The sequence below is a fragment of the Chiloscyllium punctatum genome, chromosome 19 (genome assembly GCF_047496795.1).
Source record: "Chiloscyllium punctatum isolate Juve2018m chromosome 19, sChiPun1.3, whole genome shotgun sequence".
NCBI classification, from domain to species: Eukaryota; Metazoa; Chordata; class Chondrichthyes; order Orectolobiformes; family Hemiscylliidae; genus Chiloscyllium; species Chiloscyllium punctatum.
The window spans coordinates 66706026-66722388 of record NC_092757.1 but is presented as its reverse complement, the minus strand read 5'-3'; the positions used below and the strand labels follow the sequence as shown (position 1 = coordinate 66722388).

The 16363-nt window shown below is 43.4% G+C and overlaps 1 protein-coding gene and 1 non-coding gene across 2 annotated transcripts in view; one reads left to right on the top strand and one right to left on the bottom strand.

Annotated features, from left to right (window-relative positions):
- Positions 1-16363, bottom strand: part of LOC140491421 (cytosolic arginine sensor for mTORC1 subunit 2) — a 181416-nt gene that overhangs the window by 56221 nt on the left and 108832 nt on the right. The gene's annotated exons all lie outside the window — the stretch shown is intronic.
- Positions 3866-3992, top strand: LOC140491703 (U6atac minor spliceosomal RNA). The gene has a single exon (XR_011963375.1). It is a non-coding gene; the product is annotated as a U6atac minor spliceosomal RNA (small nuclear RNA).

Sequence of the window (16363 nt, the reverse complement as noted above, 5' to 3'; positions counted from 1 at the left end):
ACGCATGGTGATGAATGAATGAAAGACAAACATATTTATGTGTGATTGAGCACATGGGCTGCAGTGGTTCAAGAAGGCAGTTCACCACCACCTTCAAGGGCAACTAGGGACTGGCAATAAATGCTGGCCCAGCCTGTGTTGTCCCATGCCCCACGAGTAAGGGGGCACGGTGGCTCAATGGTTAGCACTGCTGCCTCACAGTGCATGAAGGGATTTTGCCCGAAATGTCGATTTCGAAGCTCCTTGGATGCTGCCTGAACTGCTGTGCTCTTCCAGCACCACTAATCCAGAATCTGGTTTCCAGCATCTGCAGTCATTGTTTTTACCGGTTTTAACCCAGGTTTGATTCAACCCTCGGGTGACTGTGTGGAGTTGGCACATTCTCCTTGTGTCTGTGTGGGTTTCCTCCAGGTGCTCCGGTTTCCTTCCACAATCCAAAGATGTGCAGGTTAGGTGGATTGGTCATACTAAATTGCCCATAGTGTCCAGGGATGTGCAGGCTCGATGGGTTAATCATGGAGAATGCAAGGTTACAGGGAAAGGTTAGGGGGATGGGTCTGGGTGGGATGCTCTTCGGAGGGTTGGTGTGGACTTGCTTCTACACCGTAGGGATTCTATGAATTCACTTAAAAAAGAAAATGTCCAGTTCAGAGTAGACTGTGAAGCTGGAGAATTTGAAGATTGGTGATTTTCCCATGATGTTGCTGCGTTTGTCCTTTCCAAAGGCTATTTATTTCCAGTGAGGGTAGTTGAGGTAACCATGCTGAGTTGTATGTCAATCTTCCATGCTTGCAGGCACTGTATTGACTCTAGGGTTAGGAAGGACAATCAAGAACACTGCTCTGTTTTGGATGATTGAGAATCTTGCTGCATCAACACTGAGCATCACTCAACTGGTAGAACACTCCCCTCTCAAATTCTTCAAGCCCCACTATAGAGCTCCAACACAGAAATCAAGGATGACATTCCAATGCAATATTAAGGGAGTGCTACACTGTCCAAGGTATCAGCTTCCAGGTTGAGACACTAAACCAAGGCCCTGGTTGAATGGATGTGAAAGACCATGTGGCACAGTAAGTGCAAAAGAATCAACATCACCAAAGCAGATTACCTGGTCATTATCACATTGCTTTTCTGAATGTTGAATGCAAACTAATGTCATCTGATTACAAAGTCGGTGAAGTGTGTTGCTGGAAAAGGCAGCATCTGAGGAGCAAGAGAGTCAACATTTCTGGCATAACCCTTCATCAGAACAGTGATTACTATTCAAGAAGTAATTCATTGTAAAACACTTTGAAGTACACAGTGATTGTGAAAGGCACTATGTGATGCAATTCTCTCTTTCTCAATTCTCTTCATCACCAATGCACAGTGGCACACACTCATGAAGACTCCCCCTGTCAGCACCTTCCAAACTCATAGCACTTCCACCAGGACAGGACTTATACATTTAATGGCAGAGTACTGGGGTGTGTTGCTGCACAGAGACCTAGGGGGTGCAGGTGCATAGTTCCTCGAAAGTGGAGTCGCAAGTAGACAGGGTGGTGAAGGAGGCTTGGGGACCCTGCAGTCCACTGGACTCAATATCGAGTTCAAATATTTTAGGGCCTGAACTCCCCTATATCCTAGCCCCCTACTACACACATCAGGCCTTGTGTCTACCATTACACACTACCTATTGTTAGTCACCAACAGTTTCCATTAACAGCTTTTCACCCTCCCAGCCAGATGATTACCAACTCCTTTGTCTGTCCAATGGTTCTATCCCCACCTACTGTTTTACGCCTTCCAACATCCCTCCCATCCTACCTTCTGCGTATAAACCAACATTTTCCTGGCTATCGTCAGTTCTGAGGAAGGGTCACCAGAAACGTTAACTGATCTCTCCTCACAGATGTTGCCAGACCGGTTGAGCTTTTCCAGCAATTTTTGTTTTTGTTGCTGAAGATGGTGTTTGGCATACTTGCCTTCATTACTCAGCACATTGGGAGGTCATGTTGCGGCTGTACAGGGCATTGGCGAGACCACATTTAAAATACCGCATACACATCCGGTCTCCCTGCGATAAGAAAGATGTTGAGAAACTTGAAAAGGTGCAAAAAAGACTAACAAGGATGTTGCCGAGTTGGAGGATTTTACCAATAGGGAAAGGCTGAATAGACTGAGGCTGTTTTCCCTAGACCATCAGAGGCTGAGGGATGACCTTAGGAGGTTTATAAAACCATGAGGGGCATGGATAGAGTGAGTAGCCATGGTCTTTTTCCCAGGTTGGGTGAGTCCAAAACTAGAGGGCATAGATTTAAGGTGAATGGGGAATGTTTTATAAAGGGAGCTAAAGGGCAATGTTTTCCACACAGAGGGTGGTGTGTGCATGGAATGAGCTGCCAGAGGAAATGGTGGAGGCTGGTACAATTACAATATTTAAAAGGCATCTGAATGAGTATATAAATAGGAAGGGTTAGAGGGATATGAGCCAAGTGCTGGCAAATGGGACTAGATTAGTTTAGGATATCTGGTCAGCATAGACGATTTAGACTGAAGGGTTTGCTTCTTTGCCATGTAACTCGATGACTCAATGAGTCAACTCACTGCTACCGCCTCCTAGAGGCCGGTTATTGTAAATGCGATGACATGACTTTCCTTGAAAGAGTTCCCCTGCATAACCCATTCAGAGCTGTCATTACACACTTCTGAAGGACTTAAACCCAGGCCTCCAGGCCCAGACCTAGGGTCACTACCACTACACCACAAGAGCCCCTTATTCCTTGAATGACTAACAAACAGGCAAATCCTGCCCACTTTTCGCATCAGGGAGTTTGTAACAGTGGAACTAGAGAATGGGTGGCAAGGACCTTGGTACTTCCTTGGGATTGGCTGAAACTGAAGGTGGATTTTGACAACCAATAGGAAATGGGCACTTTGATTCATATCTGTTCCAGCCAAAGGTCATTTAAGGAACATGCGAACTGTGTCCCTCCTCCCACAGATCCTTTCTCTACAGAGTATTTCTAACACTTTAAATTTATATTTCAAATTTTCAGCATCTGTAGCTTTTTGCTTTTGTGACTTTGATTTTAAACTCAGTTGGGATCTGTGCCAGAACCATTAATACAGAATGTAGAATGCCTAGCATAGCAGGCTCATGGGGCTGTACTGCCAACTCCTGCTCCAATTTCTTACAATCTTAAAACATTTCTACAGCAGAAGTCACAGAGAACACTTTCTATTCAACTTGTGTTATCAAATTCATTGTTCCTCCTGCACATAATAGCACAAGAGTGGGAGACTGTAGCCTCACAAAGAATAGTCTCCATGTGATTGCAGGCACACACCATATCATTAACTCATAGTGGTCTCTAAATGAGCTTATTGAGCCACTCGATAGGAAGTAATTATTCCAGAGTTTAGCCTCCTTTGTGACCTCCATTGTGTCTCTCTATTCCCTACCCCATCAGATATCTGAATATTGTGCTCTTCAATGCACCTACATTACAACATGCAACCATGCCCTGTGATACAGAGTTCCATCTTCTTACCACTTTGCGAATTAAGGAGCTTAATTTGAATTCCCTATTGGAATTTCCTATCTTATAATGATGACCCTTAGTTTCACACTTCCACTATAAGAATCATTCTCTCTGTATCATTTTAAAGACCTCCATTAAGTCACTCATTTTCCAAGAGGATATATAGCTGGTCCATCCTTTCCTGATAGATATACACACATACTTCGGACATCATCTTACTTTGAACTCTTTACTATACATTCTGTTTATAATGTTGTGACCAGAACCATCACTATCTACCTGTCAGACACCAGTGTCCATGATAGTACACTCAAAGTCATCATTACACAGATCTTATAAAGCCCAAGTCAAGGGGAGAAGGTCAGCACACCCCTTGATGAGGTTGGAAGGGGTCCTAGCGGCCTTACAACACACAAACGGTTAAGGCATTGGCATCTACTTAGTAGCATCTAACCATGTTTCTGAGGGGTCCTCCTGGAATACAGTGGTAGTATCCCTAACCCTTGACTGTGAGGCCTGGGTTCAAGCCCCCCTGCTCCAGAGGTAAGTAATAACATCTCAACAGGTTGATTAGAAAAATAGATTTTAAAAATTTCTAAAATATGTAAAAGAAATCATGACTCTAACAGACTCACCAGAAAACACCAAATGCTCGTCCATCAGACCACAATAAATCCAGATATTTAATTAGAATTGAATTGCAGAGTTAATTTATTAAGCTGATTACAATTTGATCTTGAATTGGTTTCATGTGTTGTGACTGGATAAATACCCTATTGCTGTTTTGTAATGACTGAGTTTTTTCATAATAGGAAAGAGCAAATCAGTTATTACTGTGACTATTTCTTCTTTGAATACAAGCTGTTTCTCAATTTTGCAATTGAAAATGCAGCAGGCTGGTGATTAAGTAAGAAAAACATATATCCACTAGCTTTGGAGCCAATATCAGGCCTTGTGCCTCAGGGACGTCTCACAGTGCACTGGGGAAAGGGGAGCTATTGGCAAATAGCCACAGGAATTCCTAAATTAATTAGAGTCAGGCAATAGCTGTTGAAGGAACGTAAAGAAGTAATGCAATGAATGAAAAATGTTTTATCATCAAATAAGAACTCTACTTATTAAAACTGAACTCCCATTTTCGCACGTTCCTTTTACACCTGGCTTGACATTTCTACTTTCAAGCGAACAACCACACAGCCAGTTTAGTGTCATTATAGCACTGAAAGAAGCCGTTCACTGAGAGTCACTGTCATAGAGTCATAAAAGTCAGACAGCATGGATACAGATCCTTCCGTTCAATCAGTCCATGCCGAACATAATCCAAAACTAAACTAGTCCCACCTGCCGGCTCCTGGCCCCTATCCCTCCAAACTTTTCCTATTCATGCATCCATCCAAATGTCTTTTAAACGTTGTAATTGTACCCACATCCACCACTTCCTCAGGAAGTTCATGCCACAAGCAAACCACCCTTTGTGTAAAAAATTGTCTTTATATCTCTCTCCTCTCACCTTAAAAATGTGCACCCTGGTCTTGAAATCCTCCAATTTAGGGAGAAGACAACTAACATTAACTCTATCTATACCCCTTATTATTTTATAAACTTCTATCGGGTCACCTCTCAACCTCCTACGCTCCAGTGAGAAACGTCCCAGTCTCATGTGACAAAGTAGGCGCATGTAGAGAAGCTGCATCAGAGGATCATTATATATGGTGGGGAAAGGAGATGACAGAGATCAGAAGATACCTTTTAACTTTCTCTAGCTGTTGTTAAACCTGGCCTTAAATATCGGTAGGCCATCATACTCCTTATTCAATTTCCCTTTCCTTGAACATCTGTTTAGCAGCTGGAAGCTAAATTTGAAATGTACCTCAGCAAATTTTACTTCCTCAGCATCAAATGTTTGATATCACTCCAGCAGCCATTGTGCATGAAGCAAGATCATACAGACAGGAAATTAGATAAATAACCAGTTAATCTGCATGTGGCAGCACTGACTGATGGTTAAAACCTGATGAGAAGACCAGAAGAAATCTTCAAAATAGTAAAGTCGCCATAGTCCCAGAGGCAGCTTCACTAGAGAGGCATGTTGGAGACCTGTTGTATCCCGCAGTAAGATAGACAAGGCCTCAGTTCAGCTTCTTATACACAAGGGAGCAACTGTGACACTTCAGCGCTCCCTCACTACAGTCCTGCAATATCAAATGTCACTCGTGTGCTCAGAGGTAGGATGCAAGACCTTCAGATCAGAGCTGGTGACGCTGCCAATTGAGTTTAGCGGAGACCGCAGGCTCAGAAGACACAGATCATGGTGCTTTGTTCCACATTATGGGGGACTCTGAATTGGCTTCAATGACAGCCAGGATTCTCAAGCCCAACTGCTCCAGAGTTCCCTTGCAGTTGGTGGAGAGCCTGGTGCTAAGCAGAACATAAAAAGGCTGCTCAGCTTCAAGATTTATAACAACAGTGACTTTAAGGAAAAGACCCTAACTTCATCCTTTAAAGAAAAATATGCTAAAAGGACCACTTTCCTTCTCCTTTAAGGACCTAACTGCAGACTTAGCCTCTCTCTCTCACTTAAGAAAATAATCTTTTGCCAAAAATACACTGACATATCATAAACCCTATTCAAAATCAGTGACTAAATAATTCCCTAACACAGCACTGAGTCAAAACCAAAACCAAAGAACTGCAGAAGCTGGAAATCAGAAACAAAAAACAGAAGTTTGCTGGAAAAACTCAGCACCGGGTTTTCTGGCGGACCAAGGGGTGCTTTTATTCTGAAATAAAGATCCTTGCTGGCTCACCAGATTAGTCATCAGTTATTTTCAATCCTAAAACTTTGGGTTGCCATGTATTAGAAGGTTTTCACCATGACGACTGAGATGAGAGCAGTGATGAAAGCCAATCAGGAGATAGTTCACAAAATGCAGGAGCTCCATCTTCAGAAACCGAAAAAGGGAAGAGAAGGTTAAGGCAGGTTCATTTCAAATTGACAAATGGATACAGTAATTAGCTGACAAATCTATCCTGGCTAATTTTAGACCAAACTGTGACCAGGCCAAAATAATTTCTCATTGCGTGTTTCTTTATTTGTTTTGCAAATTTTAAACAATTAAATGACAATATTCGAAACCAGTGAGTGCTAGACCTCACACCAACTCTTCCCCAAGTGAAAGGTTTGGTTGGCTGTGCTCATGTTAAGTATTTGATGACATCACTAAAACATGTGGATGGTCCTTCTAAAAATAATACTTAATTGTTAAATTTTCCTTGCACCTTGAAGATTTAAGCTTTTTAAGCCTCAACATGAAGAGCTGACATGTAGCCAGATTGAAGATCTCCTGCTGCCTCTCAATATCTTTGAGTCATAGAGGCCCTTTGGCCCATAATATCCACGCCAGTCTTCAAACATTCATCTATTCTCATCCTTCAGGCAACAAGAACTTCCATCTCGCCCTTTGTTTCCCTAACGCACCAATCACAATAAAATTTGGATCAATGTTCCTACTTTCTGATGATCCCACTAGCCCTCATGCAGTTTTGATGAGTTTGAGCAATAATTCCAGACAATTGCGTTCTGCTATCCAATGGAGCATGATGCAGATGAACAGTACAATAATATCCAGCATTCCAGTCTCCCTGCCAAGAATTTTAACTGTTCAGACTCAATATAACTAGCTGTCATCAACACTTCTACAGCAACATATGTATTGTTAGTGGGAAATGTAGTACGTAGGTAGAAAGAAAACAATCATCAAATCAGATCGACTGGGTTAATATGGGCCTGAAACAGGTCACAATTCAAGTGATAAGAAGGTATAAAAATCTATGCTCCCTCTCAGCAGAGCCCTACCTCAAGGTATGGTGGGGGGCCTTCGAGATATAGCTGGAAGTCCCAGGATATAAATGTTCCTTGTACTGGAATTGTGCAATTGCACATTCACTTAAGGTTCTGACCTGCCAACAGATGGAATTGGTCCCTGGCTGGATATCTGGGCAGCACTGTAGCCTGAACCTTGTGGTAGTAAAAGTTCTCTGTAGTTCTTTTTTCAGCTTCCTTGCCAAAGAGGACCATTACGCTCCGGGCTACATCTTTCTCAGGCTGGGAGTGAGAGGGAGAACAACAGGGGAAGACTGACATAATCATTCCCTCAATCGTTCAGATGAAGTAAGGTTAGAGGTCAAGGACATTCAGACAATGCACAGGTTAAAATTCAGGCAGGGACTGTATACAGAAAGCCTTGCTTTCATTTTAAAAGATCAGAGGATGCTTTACTATCAGTTCAAGAGAATAAAGAGAGCTTTACTCTGTATCTAACCCTGTGCTGTCCCTGTCCTGGGAGTGCTTGATAGGGATGGTCCTGTACCTGTCCTCAGACAGTTTGATGGGGTCAGTGTCAAGGGAGCCTTACATTCAGTCTAAAAGTTAAGAATTCAGTCCATTTGTTAAAGTACAAATTCTGTCTCTATTTATATGTATTCCTAACAATTCCCATGTCCACTCTTGTAATGACGGCTGCCTGTATAAGCTTGTCACATGGCAGCTGTGACTATGGTCTCCTGTAAGTGGTGGCGAAACAGCGCCTCTGGTGGTGAGAGGTGTCATTACAACATAACAGGTTTATGAACGTAACGTCAACACTCAATATACACCGGGAGAGGGTCAATTCACCCAAAAAGCCCGGGAAAACTCATCCCCTGAGGGAGGCCAGAGAGAAGTCACTCCCATCAATAAAGGAGAAGAACATGGTGGAGACTTGCTTGTTCAATGTTTCCAGTTGTTGATCTCAAGGGTGGCACAGTAGTTAGCACTGCTGCTTCACAGCGCCAGAGACCCGGGTTCAATTCCCACCTCAGGCAACTGTCTGTGTGGAGTTTGCACATTCTCCCAGTGTCTGCGTGGGTTTCCTCCCACAGTCCAAAAGTGGGCAGGATAGGTGAATTCGCCATGCTCAATTGCTCATAGTGTTAGGTGAAGGGGTAAATGTAGGGAAATGGCTCTGAGTGGGTTGCTCTTCGGTGGGTCGGTGTGGACTTGTTCTGGCGAAGGGCCAGTTTCCACACTGTAAGTAATCTAAGCTAAATAACTAATTAGCCAATGAACAGGAGTGAAGCAGTTTGTGATTGGGAGAAGCAGGTAGTCAGTGCTAGCATTGATTGAGTCGCTGTGTGGGAGTAGTGGGGCTTTAGCTGGGGTCAGAGGCTGGGAGGTGGGAGCCAAGGTCCAGCACCAAGAGATAGGGACCCTGCCATTGGTGCTGTGGGCAAGAGGAGCAATGGGGAAGGGTGGAAATGGGGGAAAGGGAAGGGTGGAAATGGGGGAAAGGGAAGGGTGGAAATGGGGGAAAGGGGAGGGTGGAATGGGGGAAATATGGTAGGGTGCTGGGGAGATGCCTTCTGCCAGGGCTGCAAGACTCTTTCGCCAATTCTGGAGGTCCGTTTCCTGGGCCCTGAATGGAGGTGTCAGCCTGGGAAGGGCAAGGGTGGCAGCAGGAGGGTTCGGAGAGTGAGCGGGGGTGTCTGAATGCTGGTGGGTGTGTGGCAGGAAGACGTTACAAGATGCATGTGTGGGGTATGGGACAGCAACATGTATGACAGGGAGAAGGATGCTGCACGAGGAGCTAGAGCGGAAGAAGGATCTGCAAGCAGGGCATAGGGAGAGATAAAGGCAGAAACAAGGATGTGAGGGAAGAAGGAGGCTGCGAGAAGGATGTGTGGAGAAAGGGGGTGTCTGAAAAGGGGCTGGTCAAAACAGGTGAGTCTGTGAGTCAGAATGTAATGGGGTCAAGTTCCCCTTTCTAGGTATGAGCACATGCTCCAGGTTGATACTTCATCGCAATACTGAGGGAATTATGTGCTGAAATCTTCAATCAAGGCTTTGTCTGCCATCTCAGGTAGATTACAAAGATTCCAGGGTCCCTCAACCAATTCGCTATTAGAAAATAACTTGATCTTTATAACCCCTCTGTTTGTGAGACCATTCTGTGTGCAAATTGGCCACTTCATTTATCACATACCAAAAGTATTTCATTAGCTGTAATTGCGTCATGACATTCTGAAGTCAGGAAATGTGTGAGAGTCTGGGACAGACAGTAGGTAACATCACTTCCCTGGTAATCCAAAAGTCCAGGTACACAGGAGCACATGTCCCACCATGGTAGCTGCTGGTATTTAAATTTGATGAATAAATCTGGAATTGAAACGTAATCATAGTAATGGAGCCATGAAGATATCATCACAAAAAATCCTCACTTCAGGGAAGGAAATCTGCCATCGTTACTTGGTCTGGCCTGTGTGTGACTCCAGTTGCACAGCAATTTGGTTACTTCCAATTGCTCTCTGAAACGGTCTGGCAAGTTGTTGTACCAAACAGTTAATAGCATCAGTTGGACTGTAGCGGTTCAAGAGGGCCACTTGCCATCCCCTTCTCAAGGGCAACTAGGGACTGACAACAAGCAAAGGGGGTCACGTCCACATCTCGTTAAAGAGTAATAAAATGTCCTCTCTCCTTGCTCCTTAATGCCTCACTCTTGTGCTCACATGTTCGTTCCTGTGTGTGTTATTTCTACTCAGGCTTTAATCCACTGAAAATAAACAGATTAATGCCTGAATAATAATAGCATGCACAAGAATGTATTCTGAACCCACTAAAGATTTGGATGTGAACAATGGTGATCTGAATTTTAACTCTCGATGGATGCATGGGTGATCAAGGTGAAGCAGTGCAGGCATTGAATGCACAGGAGGTGTATTGTTTCCTCCAATACAGGAAAATCTAACAGTATAATACATAGTGAGGTGCATCGTCTATATTTGTGGGAACAACATGAGAGCTTCGTTCAAGCAATGAAGTGTTTACACTCTCAAGACAACTGGCTAATCCATATAAACATTTTAAGTCCTTCTTGCATAAGCCTTTCTGAATAGTATTCCCTGTTCTGTAATTAAAGATTTGACAAACAAGAAACAGCAGCTCTTTTATTGCAGCAGGAAGGACCAGCTCATGCGGCATGTTGCTAAAACACAAGTGTCCCAGTGCAATCTCTTCATGGAATCCATGGAATCCACTACCAGTTTTAAACCCAGAATGAAAACAGTTCCCACTGGGGTTTAAAGCTATAAGAACTGCAGTGCAAACTTCGCCAGCACGCTAAAATGTGTTTCCAAGTTTCAAAACATTAGTGCTGGGTATAATGAGGAAAAAGACCAGATTCAAGTCAAAATGGGTAGACAGAGAACCACGCAGATTACAATCTGGACTCACCACTTCCCACACCTCGCTATGTGCTCCAACTGAATAAGGCCCAAGAATGGGAACATGTGAAATATATGACTGGTAAGGATAAGTTCAAGAACAACTGCAAACCTTTTCTGTCATTGTACAACATCCCAGGTTGGAAGAGAATACCCACAGCACTGGTTGGAGGAGGTTTAGGGTGTGTGGGTGCACAGTAAGTTGTAGCAAGGTTTTGACAAGCGAGTTCCACAATGCAGTAGCGTAATGTGAAGATACTATCACCAAAGGGCTGGGAGGAGGATATGGGATGGGCTGAGAGAGAAAAGAAAGGAGGGACTGGTACTTCTTTTGCATCATTTTGTATTGTTTTGATTTTTTTTGCCAGAACAATGGCTAGCTTTGCCCTGAGACATTATCAGGTTTGGACAACACAGGTTCTTGTAAGCTGAATGAGGACCAGAAGGTAGCTCACCAAACCAGAGGTCCTTGGAACTGCTGAGTGGATATTGACAGTAAGAGTGGAGTGGAGGCTGGGGAGAGGACAGAGAGGGATGGCTAGCGACTGACCAATGAGTGTAGCTTTATTTCATGGGGGTGGCACTGTGGCTAAGTGGTTAGTACTGCTGCCTCACAGCACAAGGGTCCCAGGTTCAATTCCAACCTCAGGCAACTGTCTGTGTGGAGTTTGCACATTCTCCCCGTGTTTGCGTGGGTTTCCTCCGGGTGCTACGGTTTTCTCCCACAGTCCAGAGATGTGCAGGTCAGGTGAATTGGCCATGCTAAATTGCCCATAATGCTAGGTGCATTAGTTAGAGGGAAATGGGTCTGGGTGGGTTACTCTTCGGAGGGTCGGTGTGGACTTGTTGGGCTGAAGGGCCCATTTCCACACTGTACGGAATTTAATCTGAATCTCCCAAGTCATTTCTGGATTGGCTCCCAGAGGACCCTCTAAGTGGGAAAAGTTAAACAACAATTAAGAAAGAAAGAAATGCACCCAGCGAGAAACACATAGCCTGAAGGGAGTTAGGAGGAGATGAGGTTCCTGTCCCATCTTTCTCCCTGATGGAATAAATTACTGCTTCTTAAAACTTTCAGCAGAGGAGTACCATCAGAGGCAATGGCTTTGGAGCTGATGGTTTTATTTCTGCTGAGCACTACAATAAAAAAGAAAACAAATACCAGGAACTTGCTGACAAAGGCTTACGTACAGACAATGACAGACTCCAAGAAACAACTCCGCTCTGAGGAAATATCCTAAAGAGCACCGAAAGCAGAGAACAGCTAATAATAATCCTCACATTACTTAACGATTTACTCTTGAGCCTGTTCTTGGAGACCCGCCTGGAAGGAACATTTAAAGTTGGACTGTAATGTGCCATTATGGTTAGGTCAAGCAAACAAAATAAATCTCTTCAAAATCTGCTTGATGGGAATACCATAGCATCTGTAATGATGATAATATTCTGCACAACAGATGCTGCAATAGAGACAGAAACAAAGTCAATCTTTTTACTGCAAATTGCCTTTTGACAACACATAACGTTTGAAATTATGAAGTTCAACATGGTAAAAGGCTGATGAAATGTTTTGAACATGACCGTAAGATGCAGTCAATCTATAACTACACTTTTCAAAACAATACCAGTTATCAAATCTACAATATCCAGGTTAAACAATAATAATTTCTGCATCAGGACAGTGATATGGGCAACAGACACACAGACTTCATGTATGTCTACTGATGTCAATAACTATCACCATAGATAGCGTACACTCAGAAATTTAACAGTTGTTCTGATCTGTAGGTAATAATTTAAGGCAAAGACAAATCTGCAAAGCAACCACAGAATTATAGAAGGGTTTAGCCAAAAATTACAAGTGGGCAGAACCACAGCAATTAAAATTTACACAACTACATGCAGCATATTATTGATCAGCTACCTGAACATTTGTGGGTGAGTCAGCACATTTGATTTTAAATGCTAGCATTACCAGTTATGCCTGTAGATGGCACAGTGATAGGGGATCCAAAGTTATCTGCACCCATGAGCATACTGCCAACACAACTGCTAATTTACATTTCAGGGGCAGTATATGATTGTGTGTGTGTAAGGGAGGGAGAAAGAGAGAGTGTGTGTGTGTGAGAGAGACAGAGAGTGGAGAGAGACACTGTGTGTGTGTGTACAGGATGAAGTCTTCCAACTCTATACAACTTTCAATGACTAATAGCACATACGAGCTAGAGTCAGCATATGGCTTTGTGTTGCTGTTTTAAATCTTTTGGTCTGCAAGAGATTTTTGGAAGAAACAGCCCTGAGTGAGGCAGCACCTTTCAGTGCTCATCAGTTTTTTTGTGAGCGAGCACCCCTCAGTAAATATAAATGATGAACTTCAGGAGGGAGTAATGGGTGAGGCACTGTGCATGATCGCAGAGGGGCATCCCACAGGTACCATTCACTATTTTGCTCAGTTCCTCAGTGAGTATTAGCAATGCAGGTGTCAGGTATGAGTCTGCTGGTAGCCCTGTCATCTCTTCAATCACAAGCTCCCATTCCAAGGCTTGAATGCAAAAATATCAAGACCATTAGCTACATTAAAACAGTGATACTTCAAAAGTATTTCATTGTCTGCACAGAGCTCTGAGACATGTGGCAGTCATGAAAAGTGCTATTAAAGTGCAAGTCTTTGATAAGAGATAAGGGGCACAGTTGAAGCCAAAATGCACATCTTAGCACAGAACTCTTCCAGAAATTCTCAGTGCTGCTCTCATTCAGAGTAAGGCAGGGGCTTCAGGAATGTCCAGGCTAAAGAGTGATGTAAGCTGTAAACACGCTCACCCCCACCGTTGCAGAGATAGAATCAACCACCAGATAGCCAGCTTTCAAATTGAGTGTCTCCTCCCAACATCTTCCGAAACATAAACTTACCCAATGTTCCCAATTATAATGACTATTGCTTTCATTGTCAAATGAAATCATCGTTCCTGCTTGCTTATGTTGCATGTGAACTGGCTGTTCAGATAAAGCACTTCACTTTGTCCTGTTTATTATTCTTGCTGAGAGAGCTGGCACAGAGAACTTAGCAATTTTGGAAGTAGACACAGCGTGAAATTCCTCATTAGACAAAAAACAAGGAGCGAGCCTATCGTGGTTTGTAGCTAATGAGCCAGAGACAGAATTGCAGAAATTCCAGCTTCCAAACCTTCCAGTTTTGCGGTTCCACTGGAGGATTATTAGTTCATGACTTCAGGTTCCTTCAATAGTGGCAAAAGTGATTTCCTTGCCAATGGATTATGAAACTTCACAGTTCTAACTTTATACAGTATTACAGTACAGTATATATTTCACACGTGTTCCTTTAGGTCAGGGTTGTCTGTGTGAGAAATGGAATCCTTTTATTCAGTAACAACATCAAGGTAAGGTTCTTTCCACAAAGTGCCTGGATAACATTTTCCTTTCTCAATCCCAGAAAAGCACTCACAGCTTTAACACAATGTGCCAGCCATCTAATGCAGCCAACAATCAAGTATTGGAATCAATCAGAACCAATAATGACTGCAGAACTTCTGCCCGAGGTGTTCCCAAGTATCCCTATCCAATCAATTGTAATAACCCATTCCGGTCTTTCTGAGCTCTGCCCCTGTATCTATTCACTCTCGCTCTCATGAAAACTACTGTAGGTTGCACTGTTGTAGTTAATACAGGCTCACCTGTCAGGACTAATCCAGGACACAAGGCAAAACGCATACTTTACAGAGTGACCCGGGGGAATGACAAGGTGACAGAAATATAAACAGAACATAAAACAGACTCAGAAATTACAACTGCAAAGTGACAAGTGACAGTAAAGTATGTAATAGATTAGAAACGTAAACAGAATATGTTAGAAATACTTAACAGCTCTGGCAGCATCGGTGGAGAGAGGGAGATGTTTATGTTTCTGGCCACTGAACCTGAATCACAAATGGGGAAGGTTAGAAATGTCATTGGCTTTGAGCGAGTGAAAGCAGGAAAAATGGAACAAGCTAACTGGAACATGTGCAATAGGGTGGAGAAGCAGATTAGATTAAACAACTATATCTCATGGTTAGTAATGCAACAGGTAAAGAAAGATGCGTCTAGAGGAGGTGCGGATCTTGGAAAGGAGCTGTGTGAAAGCAAACTAAACAGGAAAGAAGAAAGAAATGAGACAGAAACCTGGATCAATAAAGAAAAATCAAATGGAGGTTTGGGTGGAGGTTACGATCTAAAATTGTTGAACTCTATTGAGTCCAGAAGGATGTGGAATGATGAGTCATGGAGCAATCCAGGATTGGGGGTGGAAGGGCAAAGGGAACACATTTTCAAAATAAGGGGTTGTCCAGTAAAGATGGAGCAAGTGAAGAATTTTGTCAGAAGATCATTGACTTTTGGAAGTCCCGCTCCGAGATGGCAGTGGAGGCTGAGTCATTGAATACATTTTGAGTTAGGAAGCTTTCTCATCTGGAGTCAAATGTTATGCGAGACAGGAAAGTGGAACGAAGGTCACAATCAGACGAGCCGTGATCATATTGAACAGCAGAGTGGTCTTGAAGGCCAGAACCGCTCTTCCTATTTCCTTTCTTCTCATATTCTTAAAATGAGGTGCTGCTCGTTGAGCATGTGATGGTAATTTCTCCTGCCATTCACATCACTTCATGACACGTCTTTTCATTCTTCTTCTTCTTCTCCGAAAGTCTCTCAGGATCAAGGAGACTTGGGAACAAAGCTTCCACCAAATTTTGTGTCTACTGGACATACCACCAGGCTCCATGTGCAGCATCAATGTCCGAAACTGCAAATCGATGCATCAGCACACCGACTTGCACCCCTCAGAGGGAGCTCAGAGCATCGGCTTGGCCTTGTTGCTAAGAGGTTGCCTGGGAGCCGTGAGGCCTGAGGTGACTAAACTGCCTGATGCTGGATTCGCACACCCTGATGGGGGCATTGGAATTTGATGGTACTCTAGGTGGGAGCTGTTTGGGTTTGTCTTTCTACTGTTTGATAAGCAATTGGGGGCAGATTTTTCTACATGAAAGGCTCTATATAAACGCAAGACTTTTGTTGTTCATGGTAAGATTTACATTCCCATCTTTCAAACCAATTGAAAAGTAGAAAACAGAAAACAACAGTGCTTCATGATGGCTCAGTGGTTAGCACTGTTGCCTCACAGCACCAGGGAAGCAGGTTCGATTCCAGCTTTGAATGATCGCGTGCAGTTTGCACACATTCTCCCTGGGTTTCCTCTGGGTGCACCTGTTTCCTCCCATGTCCAAAGAGATGAAGGTTAGGTGGATTAGCCATGTTATGTTAGTGTCAAGGGATGTGTGGGTTAGCCATGGCAAATGCAGGGTTACTGGAATAGCATGGGTGGTGGGGTCCAGGTGGGATGCTTGTCAGAGGATAAGTGCAGACCCAATGGTCCAAATGGCTTCTTTCCACACTATAGGGATTCTCTGATTCATGCAGTAATAGAGCTTCACAACAAGAGAAATGTTTGTCACTCTGTAGAGTACAGCCTAAGTCCCTGAACTTAAAGGGTTAATGTCATTGACGTCAGTCATTAGCTTCCTGCGAAT